This window comes from Cibotium barometz, chromosome 25, assembly GCF_041138505.1.
Source record: "Cibotium barometz isolate CiBa-2024 chromosome 25, ASM4113850v1, whole genome shotgun sequence".
NCBI classification, from domain to species: domain Eukaryota; kingdom Viridiplantae; phylum Streptophyta; class Polypodiopsida; order Cyatheales; family Cibotiaceae; genus Cibotium; species Cibotium barometz.
Genome location: NC_141070.1, coordinates 23,751,924 through 23,772,856, shown reverse-complemented (window position 1 = coordinate 23,772,856; position 20,933 = coordinate 23,751,924).

Here is a 20,933-nt window from a genome sequence, read left to right as displayed (position 1 = left end):
CTCATTGATGTATTATGTACACTATGAAGGATACACCCATAACCTAACATTTATATCCACCATGATGAGAGTAGGTTTGGTGCTCAATATGCTCAATATGCCAACAAAATCACACGAGCATTGAGTGTCCTCAGTTAAGGCCTCGCTCATTGATGTATTATGTACACTGTGTATGCGACTTGGGAACCATGATACGAGTATGTGTAGGTACCCACATCTAACGCAACACATGCAAGCACCTCAAATGCTCCAATTCCCATCTATACGACAACAACCAGCTCTACTTGTGCCACTTGGGCAAGAGTTTGTGCCAAGGGTAAATCTGTTAAACATGAAAAACCAAACGAGGGGAACATATAAAGTGCCCAAAGTACTTTTATTGTGGCATGTTTTCTACCACCACAACCACCACAACCTCGCATAATGCTAGTTTATTAAATGATCATTGATGAAGATGTGCCAGAGGAAGAGGAATATGCACGAGAGCCTTGACCACTATGGAGGAGATAGATGACAATTGGGAGGTAACCGCGGAGTATTTTCTAATGCACTGGAATATGCCAATACACCAGTATTCTAATCTACAGTGCAATGGAAGGGCCGATATTTTCTAATGCAAGGGAATATGCCAATACACTAGTATTTTAATCCATAATGCAATGGAAGGGCTGGTATATTAATGCCATGGCAAAGAAGATCCTCGGTGTAATGCTACCCCACTGCCAAGGACCTCAGCGCGCGAGTGACCGAGTGTCCTCAATCATAAGATTAATGTGACAAACCTGCAAACTACTCAAGTCAACACACATCTTGGTTTGAGTTATGTAAAATTCAAAATTGACCATCTAATTAAGGACTGTCCTTACAAGGGCATGGGAGAGTCTTCAACAACCACCAACCCAACCACCACGGGACTCCAAATGATTGGGGTGTGATCTAGGGTGGTGACAATGCCACTAAATGTCATAACTCGTGCACAAACATTAAGGACCCCAGGAGTCAAGGGAGAACCCTCAGCTAGACCTTCTACATGGACGATGGAAAGGAAAAGAAGGTAGGATGAGGAGACTCTGTAGTGGTAATTAAAGATGGGTCAGATGAGGGAATGATTGAAACTACATCCACTGAGTCAAACCAAGAAAAGGGGTTGACAATGGTTGGGCTATCCGTATTTCTCTCTGCAGAGCAGAAATCAAGATGCCAATTGGCACCTAGCTAAGAGGCCCAATCCCAGACTGTGGATAGTTTTAAAAGACTGGATGGAAGGTAGAATTTAGACTGACCCTCCAACGGATAAAGGATTACATTTGCCTCTCGAGAACGATGTAGACATAGAGGAAGGAAGAGGAAATTTAGCCGAACTCATCCAAATTCCAGTTAACCAAATGGGAAAGTATTACGAGAGCGACGACACAAATGAAACACTTTCAATGGTGCACAAGGGTTATCAAGCTCTTGTGATCCTAGATGGAGGAGCTGGAGTGAGTATCATCATGAAAAAAGTTGGGAAAAATGGGGAAATCCAGCCTTAGAGAGCAGATAAACCTCGTTGTAAAAATTGATGATGGTACCACATGCCACGACCTACGAGAGTTCTACAAAACTTGAAGATGAAGAAATCTCTTTTTGCTTTTGCTACTGCCATACGTTTGCAATTATGAATTTTACGGTCATGTGGATTCGTATGATGTGATTCTTGGAAGGCCTTTTATGGAGAAGTGCCAAATTGGTTCACACAATTCGGCCACAAATCACATCTATCTATGGAAGGATTCACAAATCACATCTATCTATGGAAGGATTCACAAATCTTGAAATTAGACGTGCGAACTTAGAGGATGCACCCCATGGATGGGGGGTTGTTTTAGTAATGGCTCAAAAACTATAGACAAAACCATCGCATTGTCAACTGTTTATGTGTGTGCAACCCATAAACCACTAGAACCATTACAAGAAGAGAACATCTTGTATGCTTCCCTCATTTACGAATGATGATTTTTGTGAGAATTTGATGCATACATTATCCACGATAGATGTCATGGGAAAGATAGGGATGAAGTTTGTGGAACTTGATGTGACAGATAAGTGGCCAGTACCACCATACGAATGATGATACCCTCAGTGTTGTGAACTTGATGTGAAAGATAAGTGGCTAGTACCACCATATGAATGATGATACCCTCAGTGATGAACTTGATGTGAAAGATAAGTGGCTAGTACCACCATACGAATGATGATACCCTCAGTGTGATGAACCAATCCGAGGAAAGATAAGAGGCCAGTACCACCATAAAAATGATGAGAGCTTGATGTGAAAGATAAGAGGCCAATATCACCATATGAATGATGAGACCCTCAGTGATGAACCAGTCTGAGGAAAGCTCTTTAGAAGAGAAATTATCTAAATCTAATGACAAGAAAGAAGCCTTGATTTTAGCTCCAAGGTTGAAATTTTGGAAATGGTTGAAGAAGAAATGTTATCGAGCTAATCACAGAAGTGAGATTCTTAGAAGAGGATCCACGGATGCACAATGGGGCTAAGATACGTGACACTGAAGTTCATGAGGAATTTTCTAAGAATTAGGGAAATGATTTAAGCCTGGTAATATTATTCACCCCATGAGTGGAAGAAGTTAGCAAGGATCCCCCTAAGCTCACAAGATCAGTAAGAAGGAAGTAAAACAAAGCTTTGGCTGATATGGAAAGAGAAGCAAAATGAGCTTTGGCAGTAGGAAGGGAGGAGGATGACGAGGAGCACAATTTGAGGAAGGTTCCTAGCTATTTCAAATCCTTTGATGTTGTTGAGAGGAGGGTAGTTCACCTATGGGCACAACGTTTGAGGGTGGATCAAAGAGGATCCTCATATGATGGACTTGTAGAGGTGAAGGAGGTGAATATTAAGAGCTAAGCGAGGACCCCAAACATGTCTTCATTGCCACGAACCTCACTCTACAAGAGGAATTACTCTTTTAAAAGAGTTCAAGGGCTATTTTGGGTGGAGCTATAAAGATATGAAGGCAATGCCACGAGTAGTGGTACAACACACCATCCTTATCATGGAAGATTTGAGGTTGGTCAAGCAGCATCCATACCAAATGAATTTGAAATACTTAGCAATTGTAAAGGAGGAAATTCATAAACTCATTGGAAATTTCTTTGGATTTCATTTATGAAATTGAGCACACAGATGTGGTATGACTAATTGTGATTGTACCCAAGAAAAACGAAAAGCTTCACGTGTGTGTCGACTTGAAGAAGGTGAACGTGGAAACCCGCAAAGCTCATTATCCATTGCCATACATAGAGCATGCTCTCAAAAGGGTGGCAGGTGCATAAGCCTACAATTTTTTGGATGGATTCTTAGGATACAACCAAGTATCCATTGCACCTCTACTGAGGACCAACATAAAATTGCACCTCTACTAAGGACCAACATAAAATTGCTTTCACCTATCACATGGGGAACTTTTGTATATAAGATCATGCCATTTGGATCAACTCTAACAATCCCACAACCTTCTAGAGATTAATGAGCATAGCCTTCAAGGATTACCTGCAAAAATAGCTAGAGGTATTTTTTTATGACCTCTATGTACATTCGCAACAATGGTTGGACCATCTAGCTTAATTTTGAAAAAGGTGTTTAAGAGATGTCGATTGTATCGCATATCCTTAAATCCTTTGAAGTGCCAATTTTAAGAATGGAGTAATACTGGGGCATATTGTGTCTAAAAATGGGATCTCCATAGATAATAGTAGTAAGGTAAAACTCATCGTAGAGCTACCACCCACACCAATTATAAGGGAGTATAAAGGTTTATGGGACACATCAGCTATTATCGAAGGTTTATCGTGTTCTATGTTGATATTGCTAGGTCACTATATAACCTTTTAAATATATTTGAATGGACCGAAGAGTGTTAGCATGAGTATGATGAATTAAAGAGGGCATTAGCTAGTGCACCCATCTTGAGACCACCGAATTGGGAACTCGTGTTCCATGTGTATGTGTGGTTTAGCATAGCCAAGGGAACATAAATTGGATTACCCAATTTGCTTTGCAAGTTGACAGCTCAATGACGCCAAGATGAATTATACCAAAATTGAGAGGGAAGGACTAGCCATGGTGTATGTGATGAAAAAGTACAAACATTAATTGTTGGCTAATAAGGTCATCTTCTTTATGGATCATCAAGCTTTGTTGTACTTGGTCAACAGGCCTTGCATGACGGGCCGAATTACACCATAGTCACAGTGAGAAAAGGCTCACAATATGTACTGAAAGACCACATGTTGAGGATACCTAATGGGGAAGCTGCCACTAGTGTTGATGATGAATTACCAAATGCTACTTTATTCAAATTAAATCTGGTATCGAAATGGAGTGAAGAAATCTTCGAGTATCTTGCCTATGGATTTCCATAAGACAAGCCATTAAATAAGAACATGATGCGACGACTTATTAAGTTATCAGTACCTTATCGGTTAAGCTCGTTGGACAATTGTATAAATTAGGCAAAGATAACGTGTTGAGATGGTGTGTCAGGGAGGATGAATTCTTAACCATCCTAGAGGAGGCCCATAGTAGAATCACTAGAGGATATTTTGTAGCCAAAGAAACAGCAAGGAAAATCTTGTAAGCCGAGCTATGGTGGCCAAAAATGTTTGGTGATGCCATGAAATTTGTCAAACATTGTGACAAATATAAGCACTTAACATTCCCCATAGACAAGATAGAATGCCATTGGTTCCGATCATTGTGCAACAACCCTTTAAAAAATGAGGAATAGACTTTGTTGGACCCATTAGCCCAGTGCTGCGCGAGCGGAAAACACAAGCCCGATACATAATTGTGAGATTGACTATTTCACAAAATGGGTGGAAGAAAAAGCTACTTGAAAGGTAGATGCTCGTACAACTGCTAAATTTTTATACGAGCACATCATATCCATATTTGGGTGTCCCCTAGAGCTAGTGAATGATAAGGGCTCCCATTTTATCAATGAGGTCATTGAGCACTGTGTTGATAGGATTTATGGTGATACACCGTAAGTCATCACCCGACTACCCTCAAGCTAATGGGAAAGCAGAAAGTACAAATAAAGTCCTTTGTGGTATCCTGACCAAGCTACGGAAGCTAGCTGAAATAATTGGGAACATAAACTAATAGAGCCACAATGTGGACCTATAGGACTTCCTATAAGTTATGTGATACATGTCAGTTTGGGAAGCAGGCAAGGCTTCCATTTCCAAAGAACGATCAAATGAGTAGGAGGCCTTTGGAATCATTCATAGTGATATTTGGGGTCCAACAAAAATCCCATCCAATAAATGGTTGCAGGTATTATTCTGTCTTCATTGATTATTATAGTAGAATTACATGGATCTACCTCTTGAAAGGAAAAAAGTGAAGCATTTGGAAGTTCAAAGAGTTAAAAGCAAATGTTGAGAAGCAATATGGATAGTGGATCAAATGTTTGAGGAAAGATTGTGGAGGTGAGCTCACCTTACATGCATTTGATGATTTCTTGAGAGGTCATGGGATATAAAGGTAACTTACATGTAGGTACACACCTCAACAAAATGGAGTTGCAAGAGAAATAATAGAGTCATTGGTGAGATAGCACAAGCCATGCTTAATGAGAAGAGCATGCCAAATTAATATTGGGAAGAAGCATGTGTAATAGTAGTGTACTTGTTGAACAAGACACCTATAGAGTAGCTACTCATGAGAGCACACCAGAGAAGATCAGGATAATTAGCTATAGACCTGACATTGGGCACTTGAATTTTTTTAAGTCGTGTGGCTTATGTACATGTGCCCACGATGTGAGAAGAGAAGGAAATTGGATCGGAAGGCACAAAAGTGTGTTTTCATTAGGTATGCACAAGATAGAAAAGCATATGCAATTGTTACAATCCAGTGACAAAACAGGCCCTCATTAGTCTCATGATGTGATATTTGATGAGATGGCTAACTGGTATAAGGAAAGTGAGAATGTCATGGTTGATGACAATGATGCCAATGTGGATGTACCTTACCATTGGAGGAGTCTACTAGTAGGTTTGGGCCACATGAGACATCTAGTAGTGATAATGTGAGTCCGTGGTCAGGGAGATTGAGACGTGATGTGAGCAATCATAGTAGTGCATTAGATAAAGACAAGAAGAAGGTTGAAGGCATTGGCATGGGAAATGCAAGTTGTAAATAATCTAGTTCCGAAAAGTCTTAATGATGAGTTGGACATTCCAATGATTAGGAATCTAGGTGTAAATCATGTGATAGGTATATACCGCCACATGCTAGAGCTTATGAAGCTCATAGTGACACACAACCATTAAAGAGGTCACAAAGGGTGAGATTTTCAATGTAGAGGTTGGCATATAGAGGATTTGGTATGCATTATACGTATATGACATCTATGGTGAAGCATGTGGAGCATACTTGTTTTGATGAGGCTATTGGCAAAGAATCTTGGGACAAAGCTATGGATGAAGAGATGGATGCAATGGTACATAACGACACATGGGATTTAGTTGAGTTACAAAATGGAAAGAATGTGATTGGCTATAAATGGGTTTATAAGGTCAAATTTAAGTCACATGGATTCCTAGAAAGATATAAGGCAAGGCTAGTCAAGGGTTATGCACAAACTCATGGAATTGATTATGATAAGACATTTAGTCTAGTGGCTAAGATGGCTACCGTAAGATCAATGATTTTATTGGTTGCATCTAAAGATTGGGAATGGCACCAAATAGATATCAAGAATGTTTTCTTGAATGGATAGTTGTAAGAAGAGGTGTTTATGGAGCAGCTAGGGTTATGTACACCCATATTTTCCCACACATATATGTAGATTAAAGAAGGTATTATATGGGCTGAAGCAAGAACCATGTGCATGGAGTAACAAGATTAGCAGGAATCTCATTAGCATTGGATTTCATGTGAGAAATTTAGATTCTTTATTATATGTAAAGAAGACACATAATGGTTTGGTGGTGATGGGTGATATGTGGATGACTTGATAGTCACAGGTCATCATGGGAATCGCATTACTAATGAAAAGGCATCATTGAGTAGTAGCCAGTTTGACATGAAAGATTTGGAAGAGTTGAGATTTTATTAACCAAATCAACATGTTACCTTGCACAAGAGAGGGAGAGAAGAAGAGAATGAATACCATGCAAGGGTCGATTTGAGAACTAGAAAATAGACAACCTTTATGAAGGTTAACTCCCCTATGTGAGGCTTCTAGGGGCTCACTCTACCTCCACTTGTGTCACTCAAATGGAGATTCCACAAGCTAGGTAGAGAGAAAAGAGGAAGGGAGCTATGGAGAGCTCCACTTCTACTCCGTGCCTTTGTGTGTGCAAGAGTGATTGCAAGAAGAAGACAAGAAGAGGGAGAAGAGGAAGCAAGATAGGAACCATCACCTACATGCACACAACCACAATCAAGCAAGCGAGCATCAACAAACACAAGCCTACCACCATAGCCACAAGAGAGAGTGAGGGAGAAGAGGAAGCAAGACAAGAACCATCACCTACATGCACACAACCACAATCAAGCAAGCAAGCAAGAATCAACAAACACAAGCCTACCACCATAGCCACGAGAGAGAGAGAGAGAGAGAGAGAGAGAGAGAGAGAGAGAGAGAGAAGGCAAAACTCAATTGTAATAATGGGATTTCCCCCTTTCATATTTCATAAGTCACTTATATACACGGGCTCTCTTTCTACAATGGCCAGCTGCCCATTTAACAATTGGGGGCCCAAAACTGATTTCCTAGCTCTATGTATACCCAAGCTTATTCCTTAAGATTGACATTACACAAGTCATAAGCTCGGTCATCCTATATATCTTTTACATAAAGCACTTAGCGCGGTTACATAATAATGAGTTACAAGAAGAGTAACCACTCTTAGAAATGATGTTAACTAGTGTGGTTAACATACCCCCTTCCTAATTCAGATTCATCCTCAGAGCTGGCAAGGAGACTAAGAAACAGTAGTAGATGGAGCAGGTGCGCGTATCGTGACTTGGGATGTGAGGGGGAGCAATGGAAGACCTTGTAGCTGGTCCAAAATGTAGTCTCTATCATATCTTCGAAAGTTTGTAGTAGGCGCCAGGGGGCCACATCCATTGGATGTGCTTATAGTAGCAATAATCACTTCAAGGTAGGGCCTTTGTAGAGATCAAAGGCAAGGCCTTGGTTGCCCTCGTAGAAGTGGTTCCAATTTGGGAAGGCCTCAAGAAGTGTGATAATCAAGTTGAAGAATTGGATTGTGGCCACAATTGTTGGGTTGTGGACCTGATCGTATTTGTCTTGAGATGAAGGCCTGCATCTTGGTCAGCACGGCAACATCTATGCATGGGCTTTGTGATGTTGGTGGAGCAAACCATGGAAAGTTGTACTGCAGCTTGGGGTTCACTGTCTACTCCTTCTGGAATAGGTCCCAAGCCCAATGTCCATGGATAGGCAAGTATACAGGTGGCAGGGTGCCTTGAAGTACTACTCCTAGATGTATGGATTTAGGATAAAAGGCCGGCACCAAAAATAGGCTGCTTCCCCATGAGCTCGAAGGTTATGGGGTGAGTAGTGTTGAAAATACAAGTGAATAGGGTGTGTGCGGGAACAAGCCCTTGGTTAGAGGCTGTAAAAGAGGAGATATAATTGTGAAAGAACCTGTGAAAAGGTGAGAAGAATCTACTGGGAGAGAATAAAGGGTAGCATGAGAGAATTTATGAGTGTGGAGTTATTTTGGGAGATATTCAGGGAAAAGAGAAGAGGTGGAGAGAATCAGGCAAGAGGTGGAGATATTCTGGGAGTGAATCATGGAGAAATCAATGGGATTTGATGCTTGATGTAAACTCTATAAATTGAGGCATAGCCCTAATGAGAATTTGCTAGTTTTTGAGTATCCATGCCTACATTAATCTATTTGCTAATTATCCACTAATTACGTCTTAATTATTTCTTAATCACTTTGTTAATGATGTTGATTCTAGTGTTTGATCCACCATAGCTCATCATTATGCTCAAATTTCAACATGGTATCAGAGCCATGCCTAGAATCAATTAGGTTTATGAGCCCATTAGTTAATTAATTAGGATTAGTAGATAATTAGCAAAAAAATCAAAATTTTAGTGAGTTTTTTACTTCCCCCTTCACCCCCAGCCAATGGAGGACTCCATTCAGCTTGCACACTCACATCTAGGGCAAAAGCTTCTAACCATAGCTAGCTAACACACTTGGCTACAAGCCCATCCAAACGGCGCAGCAAACCACAGAATAATTCAGGAGAAATCGACGATTCTGCAGGCGCGTTTTTTATGAGGAAAATGAACATTGCAACTTCATCAAATCAAATTGCTTCAATTCCTCTTAGCCTTGGGGGTTTTCAAGCATGCTCTATAAGTTGGTGAAGACAGAATTCAATTTCATCAAGTCTACAGTGAGATCCAAGCTCTTCATCAAATCTGCAGGTAACTTTGGTAAAACAGAGATTAAGCTTTCAATATTTGGTCAAATCTTGTATTTCTTGGCTTAATTCTCTACTAGACTCATTGCTATTGATGCCTTTGAAAGCATTTGAGCTCATTTGAAGTGGAAGGCACTAGATCTGGACTCCCCGCATACTCTGTTTTTTGCACACAAAACAGAGCATTATTTTGCTAATCAATGATTAATCAATGCTAATCACTGTATTTTGGTGCAATTGAGGATTCAAATTAACCATTAAGTATCTGGTACAGATCCCTAAAGCTTCAGATTGCAAATCGAAGTTGGTTTGATACTCCAACCATCCCGTACAAATTGGTTACTCTTAATTTAGTGTAATTTCTGGTGATTTTATGCTGATAAAATTATTGTAATCATCTATTAAACACCAGATTGAGTTGTAATCATCTATTAAACACTAGATTGAGTTGTAAAAGGGTAGACACTGCCCTTGAATCTTGAAATTGGATCAAGAGGTAAGACCCCCTTCACATCACCATGAGTTCAGCATAGGAAATAGCCAAATTTAATGGGGAATAGTTTTATACATGGCAGACAAAAACCATGTATTTGCTGATGAGGAAAAATCTGTGGGGATTAGTTGAAGGGAGAGATGAATGCCCAGAGAGAGGGAAAAATGAGTGGAAGAGCAGGAATGAAAAAGCATTGGGACTTATTGCACTTAGTTTAAATGATGAAATCATTCATCAGAGTGGGCAAAAGATGCATGGGATGAACTCAATAAATTATTTGGTACACAAGCAAAAAATTCAAAGATAAATCTGTTAATGCAATTCTACAAATTGGACATGAAGGAAAGTGAACCTTTAATCACACACTTGAACAAATATAAAAGCATTAAGCAACAGCTAGCAGGCTATTGGCAAAAAGGTAGAAGATGATGAAGCATTAGCTGTACTTCTGAAGAGTGTGGACAAAGGAGATTATGAAAACATTGTAGCAACACTAAAGAATGTACCTGAATTGAAGATACATGAGATAGAAGCAGATCTACTAGAGCAAGAGAGCAGAGGCAAAGAGAAGAAAGGGCTCGACTCAACAGCAGGAGAGGAAAAAGCATTCTTCACCCAAGGAGGATTCTCTCGAGGACGAGGACAAGGAAGAGGCAGAGTAGGAGGGAGGACCTTCACTTGCCACAAATGTGGAAAGCCAGGACACATGGCGAGAGACTGCTACAACAAACCAAGTGAAGAAGGAACGACATCGGCAAACTTCATGGAGGCTCCAAAGGAAGTGGAGTCGGATTATATTTTCTGAGAGAGAGAGAGAGAGAGAGAGAGAGAACCCACAACCTAATGTAACCTGCCCCAACAAAGTAAAACCACCTCTGAGCCGCCGATGATGTAGGCCACGTGGTAGATGTATGTGTGAGCACTTTAGTCAAGGTCGCGGGCACTTATAGTAGCCTTGGACACATAGAGAGAGAGAGTGTCAAGGACTATGGAGTTTAGGGACTTGAGGCACTGGTCGCGGGCTATCAAGTAAGAGAGCAACTTGGTATAGGGTCCAGGTGTGCTAGGATTATTCACTTGAGGGGAGGTGTTGAAAATACAAGTGAATAGGGTGTGTGCGGGAACAAGCCCTTGGTTAGAGGCTGTAAAAGAGGAGATGTAATTGTGAACAAACCTATGAAAAGGTGAGAAGAATCTACTGGAAGAGAATAAAGGGTAGCGTGAGAGAATTTAGGAGTGTGGAGTTATTCTGGGAGATATTCAGGGAAAAGAGAAGAGGTGGAGAGAATCACGCAAGAGGTGGAGATATTCTGGGAGTGAATCATGGAGAAATCAATGGGATTTGATGCTTGATATAAACTCTATAAATTGAGGCATAGCCCTAATGAGAATTTGCTGGTTTTTGAGTATCCATGCCTATATTAATCTATTAATTATCCACTAACTACATCTTAATTATTTCTTAATCACTTTGTTAATGATGTTGATTCTAGTGTTTGATCCACCATAGCTCATCATTATGCTCAAATTTCAACAAGTAGAGGGGGGCCGCTGGTAACAACCACGTTGAGACGATGCGGGTGTTGGTGCTTTTAGATGGGTCGAGTTGGGAGGCCACTGGTAACCACCACGTTGATGATGTGGGTGTTGGTGCTTCCAGGCATTATATTTGGCATCTAGATAAGGCTGAAGGACATGGATGTCAAGTCGGTTTGTGATCCTATTGATTAGGGCATGTTGGAGTTGTCGACTGAGTAGTATGCTCATTGCCTAGTCGAACTCCGTGCGATGTAGGGGGTCACACTAGTTGAGAGGGTTGAGGGGTGGATTTACCTCTTTGTTCTCTTGCAGTGGTGGTGGCGAGGGAACTGCTCCTTTCATCATAAGCGTAGGGGAAGGGAGGCTAGGTAGTGATTACAATTGGGGGGGAGTAGCAATCGATGGAGAGGTTACAATGGTGAGGATGCATCGAGGAAGGGTGGGGGCCATGCTGGTGTCGAGGGTATATCTTTAAGGTTTATGAGGAGGCCGATATGAAGATGGAGGGTAGGTGGTGAAGGAGGAGTGGGTGATGGAGGAGAAGTGGGTATGTGTAAGATTCCTCCCTCCAGCTTTTGAGGTGTACAGGTGTAAGAACCTCCCCTTTTGATCTTATAATTATTCCCCTCTCTGAAATAAAAGAAAGATCTTGCTTTACCGTGTTTTGGCCTAGAGAGAGAAAATGTCTGAAGGGAGGTAATTTAAAATTGAGATATTTTTGGATATAAAAATCCTCCTAGTGTTTAAAATAATTTTCCTTGAAACAGAAATTCAAAAAGAACTTTCCAATGTGCAATTGGAATTAATTGAAAATAGGTAAAAAGGACCTTATCCTGAGGGTCCATATTTTTTAAAAATTTTGGATTAAGGTTCCTATGGACCGATAAGATTAATCCAAATGTAGGGAGGAGATAAATTGAAGAATAAAAGAAAACCTCCCAAAAATGAGTAAATACTCACATAAGATGAAGAGTTGACTAAGGACAAGGTTTATTAGTTAAAAAAGAAGAGATATTTAGAGGAAATGATGCATTTTTGACACCTCAGTGTGGGGAATTCCCCTCATAAAGGAGGCACCTATTTCACATGTGTGGATGAGTTTTAAACTCACAAATAATGATATATTTTTATCTCTCCTCTCTCCTATTTCAACTAGATCCAAAAAGTAAGCGAAACTGACCAAAAATAGTCAAAAAGTGACCAAACTGATCTGGAAAATTCTAGAATCAGTTTGCTTGGTTAGAGACTCACTTTTTCTTATAAATAGAAGCCTCCCTCTTTGTAAAATCCTAATGGTGTTTATGCACTGTTACTCTGCTTCTGTCGTCCTAAGCCATTTAACATTGAATTTCTTGATAATTCAATTGTTTTTTGGCCTAATCCTCTCCAAGTGAATTTGGTGGCCACTCTTGCTGCAAACAAGAGTAGAATCCTCAATCCCTCAAGCCAAAGGAAAGCTTTTAAGCTCCATGTAAGATTAATTCTTCCTTATTGGTGAATTTTTAAATCTATGGTTTTCTCAAATTTTATGCTTTGTAAATGTTGAATTAAAATCTGATGCTATGCCTTGATGGAAAGGCCACCCCCTTCTCTTCTTTACAATTCAGCCCTTCTCAATCCTAGAAACTTTAATTAAAAGATTGATTAAACTCTTTTCATTGTTTACTCTCTTGATTTTTAGAAAATGGAGTAGATTAGAGATATTAGAATTCAAATTGGATTAATTCAAGTCATAAATTGAATGATAAAATTGAGAAATGGTCAGCCATACAAAGGAGGTTATGGCAAATTTTTTTTAAATTTTGTGGAACTAAAGTTTATCATTAGGTTATTCTAAAAGAGTAATTCTCTCCGTTTGTGCATTCTCAAAAGTGTCATTCTCATTAAAATTGAATTTACGCATAGGAAGATGCATAAAGGATTTATTTTTATTTCAAAAGTGTCATTCTCATTAAAATTGAATTTATGCATAGGAAGATGCATAAAGGATTTATTTTTATTTCAAAAGTGTTACTTTCCTTAAAATTGAATTATGCATAAATAGATGCATAAAGAATCTTTATATCAAAAATTAGAATCCTCTTAAATTCTATGTTTAAATTCTGTGAATAGAAGTGATGAGAATATGAGGTGAATAGATGTGATGAGATAAGAGGTGAATAGATGTGATGAGATAAGAGGTGAATCGGATAGATGATTAGATGGATGGGTGTGATGTGAATAGAGGTGATGAGATGTGAGGCGAATAGATGTGATGAGAAAAGATGTGAATCAGATAGATGATTGGATGGATGGGTGTGATGTGAATAGAGGTGATGAGATGTGAGGTGAATAGATGCGATGAGATAAGATGTGAATCAGATAGATGATTGGATAGATGTGATGTGAATAGAAGTGATGAGAATATGAGGTGAATAGATGTGATGAGATAAGATGTGAATTAGATAGATGATGATTGGATGGATGGATGTGATGTGAATTAGATAGATGCGAATGGATGGATGGATGTGATGTGAATAGAAGTGATGAGAATATGAGGTGAATAGATGTGATGAGATGTGATGGGAATTAGATAGATGAGAAGAATGGATGAATGGATGGATGTGATGTGAATTAGATAGATGTGAATGAATGGATGGATTGATGTGATGTGAATAGAGGTGATGAGATGTGAGGTGAATAGATGTGAGATGTGATGTGAATCAGATAGATGGGAATGAATAAATGGATGGATGTGATGTGAATAGAGATGATGAGAATGTGAGGTGAATAGATGTGATGAGATGTGATGTGAATCAGATAGATGGGAATGAATGGATGGATGGATGTGATGTGAATGGAGGTGATGAGATGTGAGGTGAATAGATGTGATGAGATGTGATGTGAATCAGATAAATGTGAATGAATGGATGAGATGTGATGTCATGTGAATCAGAATGTAAATGAATGATATGAGATGTGAGTGAATGTGTATGTGAAAGCATGGATAAGGATGTGCATGTGAAGAATGGATGTGAATTTGTATGAGAAGAATGGATGTGAATGAGTATGTGAAAGAATGGATGTGGATGTATGTGAAAGAATGAATATAGATGTGTATGTGAAAGAATGTGATGTGATGTAAAGAGATGAGATGTGACATGAATATATGTGGATGTGAAGTGATAGATATGAATGTATGGATAGATGCGAGTAGTCGTACATGTGAACGATTGGATGGATGTGGATGAATGAGATGAGATGTATATGCATGAGATATGATGTGGATAGAAGTGATGTGATATAATGGTGATGAGAATGAATGTGATGGATATGAATGAAAGTGAATGTGATGGATATGAATGAATGTGATGTGATGGGATGTGAATCGGGATAGATGTGAATGAATGAGATGTGAGTGAATGTGATGTGGTCTGAATGGATGAGATGTGAATGAATGTGATGTGATGAGATGTGGATATGGGTAGATGCGAGTGGATGAGATCTGATGAGGATAAATTGAGGAAAGATGTGATGAGATGTGGATATGGGTAGATGCGAGTGGATGAGATCTGATGGAGGATAAATTGAGGAAAGATCTGATGAGATGAAAGATGATGTGATTGGATGAGAATAGAAAGATGTGATGAGATGAAAATGATGTGATTGGATGAGAATAGAAAGACTTATGAAATGGTTGTGGAATTAATTAATGTGGTTTGATGTGGAGCAATGTGAAAAGATGAGAGTTCGTTATAGAAAGTATTTTGAATTGTTTTTAAATGATTGTTTTATGTCAAGAATACTGGAGAAGCATTTTGACCGTCTTGTGAATGAGGTCGTGGAGACCTAATCTGATAAAGTTGCAATAGCTGATGGTGGAGAGTCATTGGAGGACGTCTCGTGTAGCAAGGTCGGCCAAGGTCTTGACCAGCCTCAGTTCGATTAAAATGGTGAGCTTCCGGTACAGTGGATGAGGGACCAAGGAGGTGGCCTATGAGTGAAGCTCTAGGTCACCTGCAAAGAATCCTAGAGGGTGCTGACCATATGGTGCTCGGGCTCTGGGTTGCCGACGATACCCACACGTGCGTCGTGGAAGATATTGGAACAAGGAGTAATAGCTGTTTTTTGACTTCGGGCATTGACCTTGCTGGTCCTCAACGGATGAGTCCATGGCTCTTTTATATGGATCCGTTGGTTGATCTTGCTGATCTTCAACGGAGATACTATTTTTGATATGTGAATATATTGCCGGTTACTATATGAGCTAGGAACTATCGAAAAGGCCCATGAGTGGATAGGTGGTGAGCGTTCTGGTGGTTGCCAATGATGCCATAGGTACACCGATGAAGGAATGATTAGAAATAAGGATTCAAATGGAGATTTTGAGGATTATGATCAGTGACCAAATGGTTTCATTAAAAGATTGTTTTTTAAAGATAGCTGATTCTATGAAAAAGGCAATTTCATATTGGGTGTGTAAGTGGTGTGACTAGTTTTAAGTTTGCATGAATATCCGGCTAGGGGGCTTGGGAACTCTTTTCCCTGGTACCCGGGACAAAACCTAACCAAATTCTTAATTGGATCCCATCACTACAGTGGTTGGATGGTTGGCTAACCCACGGGACTAGATGGGGTTAGGCTGGACTGATGGATCCCTAAATTGAGCATTAGGAAAAAAGGGAGCTCATTTTGGGGCCTTTTACGGTTTGGAAAAATAAGCTCTCAACCAATGAACAGAGGGCCAACGTAACATTGGAAATTCACAAAAATAAGAGAAAATAGATAAAAGAAACAATATTTTATGTAGGTACAAGCGTGCTACATTAATGTGGAGATTGGTTTTTTATTCTCACAAGATCTTTGGACATGAAGATAGAATCTAGTCTGACATTTTCTCTGACAAGGGCCTTCCCGCTTCCACCTTCCTTTGAACTTTGAAATGTTGTGCTGCCTTTCCTTCGAAAGGTCTACCATTCTACACCACTGCCTCATTGTGCAACAGCCTCTTCTTTTCCAAAACTGCTCCCTTGATCCTGTTTGGCTTAGAGTAAGATGTTTCTTGTCAACTATCTGTCTGCCCACTTTCTCTTTCTTGAAACTTCACTTTGTTATCTTGTTTACATTACTTTGCTGTGGTTACAGATTCACAAGGTCTCCATGGTGAATAAAAACTATGGTCGTTCTTGTGGAAGACGCTCTGTGGATGATAATGCTATGAAGGCAGAATTATACCACACATCCTTACCCCGTCGACCTGCTTCTTCTATTTCTTCGGTAGAGAATTCAAGTACAGTCAAAACGGAAGGAACTTGGGAAAGGTTTACTGTTTTGAAAGGAGCATGGGTGCTCATGCAACCTAGTAAAAGAAAGAGACCCCAGACAAAAAACATTTTCTTGGCATCATGGAAGGGAAGAGTACGAGATTTTAAAATCACCAGAGGGAAGATATCGTGAAAGAAGTTTTGATTCAGCATGTGTACATGCATAAAGAACTTGTCTTGCGAGACTATCCAAATGATCTTCCGCAACACAGGCCTAATTGTATATTTTTCTATTGTGGTTTTGTTCTTTATGAGGTGTATGGATTTTTAAGACAAAGCTTTCTTTCTTTGCTTATTGACATTCTTGTGTTATTTTATTTCAGATTTATACCCTTCATCGTATGAGACATGGCAAAACATCGATTGTATTCTGGGATTTATAGATGTTTTGCATGGATCGATAGGAGAACAACAATACCAAGGTCGATGTGCAACAGAGCTAGCTCAATCTGGTATATTTTTTACTGATCATTTTTATGAGTTGGTTGCTGGACAATGCAAACACACATGGTGTGTTAAGAAAACAAGACCTTCCGGCATGGAATTCAGTGGATTGGCCTCTCCCACATTTTAGTGTTACAGAGGCATATAGGGCCAAGCAAAGAAGTACAGAAAGCTCTGAGGCCCAATATTGCCACAAGGATAATAAAAATTTCTTTATGCATGCCTCTCACAGTTTTTGTAGACTTGTTTAATACCTTTCCAGTGAAGGTTTCAAAAACAATGTTCACAGTTAAAGCAACAAGTCTGGCATGCATGCCACAATTTTTGGATAAAGGTTGGGATAAGAAGACATGTAGTTCAGTGTTTTGTGAGGTTGTCCAACCTTCTATGCAACTGAAGTACATGGTTGCATCACAAAATTTCATTTTTTCTTTTTATTATAAGCGCAGTCGAATGCTAGGTACAAAACTAGTCCCAATGGATCAAGATGAAGATTCTTTTGGTGCAGAAAATAAACTTCTTGATATTGATGTTGTTGAGAATGGTGATGTGCTAGTCAATATCTCATTAAGACAATGTTGCTCCCTAGCTTAATTGCGCAATGACATTCTATTTGAGACAGAAGGTTCTATTTCAAAGAACTTTTTATTTATCTACAACAATAAGAAGGTATACCATGTGACTTATCCTAGTCTCATTAAGCACTGCTATTAGTTTACTTTACCCTATTGTTTCATATTGCTTTTTTGCAGGTGCTCAAAAGAAGAGAGAGTTCAATAAAATGCAAAGACATTGAAAATTTGAAAATTGAGATAACACAGACTCCATAAACAAAGGTATTATATTCAATAATGTAAAATTCTGTACAGAAGTGTTTAATTATATATGTAGAACATATTCTTGACAATAATTTTCTATTTATCTACAGGCTGATCTAGAGGGTGCTCTACATGGTCCAAGCTCACCGTATCATCTTTATTTGGAGAATCTATTTTCTGCTGCTCCATCCTATCATGTACAGTCTCTTGGTGCTGCTCCATTGTCTCCTCTACTGCCCCTGGAGCATCTGTTTGCTGCTGCTCCATCATCTCCTCAATAACATCAGCAGCAGCAGGTCCTTGTTCTTGTGGCTTCTCCTCATCAGCACTAGGTCCTTGTTCCTGTGGCACCACATCTGCATCATCTGTGTCATCAAGGTGTATGACACCTTCTCGGACTTTAGAGCTCTCACCCAACTCGACAGTAGCTGGTACAATAGGTTTGGGGGAGGCATACTTCAAAAACTTCCAAATTATATCAGCTCTGAAACTATACACATAGTTCGAGCTGAAGCTATCTTCTCTCATCTGCAATGAGATATGATGATTTAGAACACTTTGTACCAATATCAAATTTTTTGAAGCTAAATGAAAATTTTTTTTTCTTATAAGCTCTGGCTGTCCTATCTCAAAATAGCTTGAAAGTATATATTTGGCACTAATCAGCACTCTCCAGCCACAGCTACTTGAATCATCTTGTTGTGGTGTCTGGATAGTTGGAAAGATATGTTAGAAACTGTTAATATCTGAACAAAATAAAATTATTCAATAAGTTCAAAGGCATAGCATGAAATAGACATCAGTAGAGGGAACAACTTTCTACCTCTAAATCTATTGGCTCTATTGAATCCAAAAGATTGACATTAGGAGGACAGTGATCCAATGCATCTAGAAGTCTTCTAATACAACTGCAATACATATAATTCAGTTAGTGTGCATTAAATCCAAATAATGAAGTTTAAAGTTAAAAATAGCACACAAACCACTTACAATTTCACCTCTCTGTGTGTGTTTCTAAGAGAGTTGAATAAAAAGCATTGCTTTTGCTGGATGTCAATAGAAGCAAAGCTCCAGTGGTCACTGCATAAGGAAAAAAGCATTAAGAAATCAAAGGCTACAAGAGTACTCAATCTTGAAGAAAAATCTCAAAAGAAGCAGCCACCCACATACTTGTTATGGTATGGAAGTAGCAAAATATCAACATGATCAAAATCACAGTGTCTGAACCAATTGGAAATATCCATGGGAGTTTCCTTTGGATCTCTTAACTTGAAGGAAATTATAGAATCAATAATATGAACTGTATGCTGTACAGCATGGTTCAGCCAGCTTCTCATCATGCTACATTGGACAAAACAATAATTAAGGTAAGGTGTAAGGGAGGAGGTACAATAAGGATTGTTTTGCAAACAAATGTAAAATAAAAGACACTTACTAGAGCATTGCAAGAATGATAGTATCTGAGCAATACTCATTCTTATGAGCCAATGCTGCCAAGTATGCTTTTGTCAAGTCAAAATTATTCTCTGAAAAATCATCTTCAATATGGACAACTATGTTAGGGCCTAGCTCCTACAACCTTCTCTGTATCTGTAGCTCCATCTGTACAGTCTCCACACCTATAGCAGATTTGGATTCTTCTATTTGCTGCTTCAGTGACTCCTCATAAGCAGCTTTCCCTCTGGTGCTCTTTGTGTGGGACACTTCAACAACCTTCACCTTGTCTGCCTTCAATTTCCTTGTAGGTGGAATTAATAATATGTCTCTCATTTTTATGTCCTGCCATTCCACAGGATGGACCAGCTTATCATACCTCCATCTAACTCTGGATAATGTGTTGAAGTCCTTGGCCATCAGAGTTACCCTGTGAGCATGGACTGCTACAAGCATTACATCTTCAAAGTACTTCTCCAAGTAATCCTCTGCCATTTCCTGTAAGGAAAGAATGGCAGTCCTGTTTCACTTGAAACCAAGGTGCCAGCTATCACAAATTTCTCTCACTAGCCTCTGAAAAGGTGCCTTGGGGATTGCAAAGCCTATAGCTTTTTGTTGTTTCTTGATCTCCTTTAGCACACCTACAGAATGTTTTAACCTCTTGGACTTTTGCTACAGCGTGCTCATTGGCTTCCCCTTCCTGCCATGTGCAACTCTTCCCTTTGGAGACACACTAGATTCCTTGATATCAGCCCCAGCTGCTGCTGCTCTGCAAGGCCTGGCCCCTTGCCAGACCTCCTTGCAGTTGCCTTGGTTCTTGCCGTCACTCTGAAAAGGTGCATACAAAGCAATGGAAAAAGATTAAAACCATGGAGAACATGGAATGATAAAAGAAGGTAATGACAAATTGGATAGAGCAAAATTGAACAATTTGTAACAAAACGCGATTATGATAATTTGAAATTTCTAACAGCCCATCATCGTGTTTTTCTGCAAATACTTGAAACAACATGCTATTGCATTCCTACAGTGAATTCTTTGTCTTTTCAACTATAAACAATATGTATTGAGTTTATGCAAGAAGTATGCAGCCTTGAATAGCCTAGAAAGTGACAAAATCACAATGAAAGGGGTGGATGAAGAAAAATTTTCAAATTTGCAACAAAATGCGATTTGGGCTGTTTGAGATTTCTAAAGCCCTCTCCTCGCGTTTTACTGCAAATTCTTGAGACAGCATACTTGAACATGCCTTTAGTCATTTCAGTGTGTATACAGCTTGGTGCAACATGGATTGAGCCTATAGACAGCAAGAAGTGATCAAGCTCTCACTCAACAAGCCCAAATATAAAAAGTCTTCCTGCTTCTACATGCAATGGAAAAAATCTAAGAAATGCATATAATATTTATCATAATAT